Genomic DNA, 1,900 nt, shown 5'->3' with positions numbered 1-1,900 from the left:
ACATACCCCTATGAAATGGGACACCACTTGGTTACACCACCATACAGTATTGAGTGGAGGCTAAATACTGAACATTTGTTTTTAACATTTTCCCAACATTATCCATTCTATAAATGTCCAGCTCCCCTCTGTTTCTATCTATCAGGTCCGTGCTAAGCCACTGGTTTTCCAAAATGAAAGAAAATTACTATTTACTCAAGTCTGAGTTTATTCAGGAGCACTTAAAGGCGACATCCAACACCGACGACAGGAGTGGACTGATGACGCAACTTATTACACACATGTCAAGTCCATATATGGAGAGTGAAGTACCGCTGTGTTCCTTCCGCTCTTTGGATTACAGGGACTTTATCATGAAGCAACAGAAAGCAAAACTAGCCATAAAAAGGAACCTCCTGGGATTTCCAACAGTCCGTACAGGTATTTTCCAAGTACCACTGCACTCAAAATATAATAATAATATGAATGATAAAAACAATCTTTCCGGGTTAGGTTCCTTTTTCCCTGCCACAAAGTTATAGATATCTACCATCTACCCCCAAATATAACGTTTTGTCAATTCAATATCAAAACATTCCAATAACGAATGTGTTCTACCACAAAACAATACGAAAAAAAGTGATAAAGAAGTTCAAAACATCTGCACACGTATCTCCTTCTTACATTTGTTAATTAAGCTTTCGGTGACAATGATCTTCACTAGAGCATCTTTTCATGACTTTAAATATCTGAAATTGAACTTTTTTTCAGTTTTATTGTCATGTTTTTGCCCTGTAGGCTACTTCCATAAGTTAACTCAAATGTATTAACATATTGTTAAGAGAAATGTATTTGTTTGTTTTGTACTGCTTTGTATTTCTACCCTATCACATTTCAGAGGGAATATTGCTCCTTTTACACCACTGCATACATTAAACACTATTGTACATATTAGGGATTTGATTTATAAAATCCATAAAATATATAATCAGATGATGATTAAATTATGATTTGTTTATGGACTAAATTGCACCAACCATCTACAAAGTACACATTAGCTCCAACTTGACTAACTATACCAATATGCATCTTACATGCTAATGCATCTGTAATAACAACATATGTAATATGTAAGGGATAATGCCGAATAAGCTGGTTATTAGTGGGAATTAAAGGGTGATACAGGACCCCGACGCAGAACACAATGAGTACTTTTGATGCTTCACATGTTGTTGATAATACTTTTGTACTCTTAAGTAACATTTTAAATGCAGGGATGTTACTTGTAGCAAAGCAGGCCTACGTGTACACTGTGGTATTGATACTTTTACTTACACTTCTTCCCCCACTGAAGCGTTAGAGCTTGTCTGCCATTTTAAAGTACTGTCTGTACTCTGGGCCCTTGCCACCACACCTTGTTAAATAACACACTGATGCAAGGCTCACGTTTAGGTTTCAGATGGAAACCACGTCCTTGTTTGTGTCATTTCTTCCTCTGCAGATGATGAGATGACAGAAACAATGAATATGAGAGATAAAAACCACATCCTGGACACAGCTGCGCTTTATCTTCAGTCTTTTTCTTATTACGTTTCCTCCATCACCAGAAGACTTGGCAGGTGTGATCAGATGTGCTGCAGTCAGAGTGGAGTGTTTGTGAGTTACCAGTTAACAGTTTGTTAAACAAAGAGACAGAACATTTTCTTTCCCTGTTCTTTTGTGTACGTGCGTTTAACTGGAAGCCAACAACGTGGCCCACATTTAGGTTTTATACGCTTACAGGCTTAAACAGGTTCTACAGACAGGGAGATATAAACAGCACGATTATGTGTTCATTTGTTGTAATGAAGTGAAGGAAATAATAATGAAGAAAAGAAACACACAAACACACACACACACACACACACACACACACACACAC

At 37.2% G+C, this 1,900-nt stretch overlaps 1 protein-coding gene across 1 annotated transcript in view; it reads right to left on the bottom strand.

Annotated features, from left to right (window-relative positions):
- The window catches only part of cacnb1 (calcium channel, voltage-dependent, beta 1 subunit), a 45,687-nt gene that overhangs the window by 7,521 nt on the left and 36,266 nt on the right, over nucleotides 1-1,900 (bottom strand). Inside the window, exon 16 of the transcript XR_004335250.1 lies at nucleotides 342-346. The gene's annotated coding sequence lies outside the window, so the exon portion shown is untranslated. The remainder of the gene's footprint in view (nucleotides 1-341; nucleotides 347-1,900) is intronic.

This window comes from Etheostoma spectabile, chromosome 15 (genome assembly GCF_008692095.1).
Source record: "Etheostoma spectabile isolate EspeVRDwgs_2016 chromosome 15, UIUC_Espe_1.0, whole genome shotgun sequence".
NCBI lineage: Eukaryota > Metazoa > Chordata > Actinopteri > Perciformes > Percidae > Etheostoma > Etheostoma spectabile.
The sequence above is the reverse complement of the archived record's forward strand: the minus strand, read 5'-3'. Positions and strand labels throughout refer to the sequence as shown.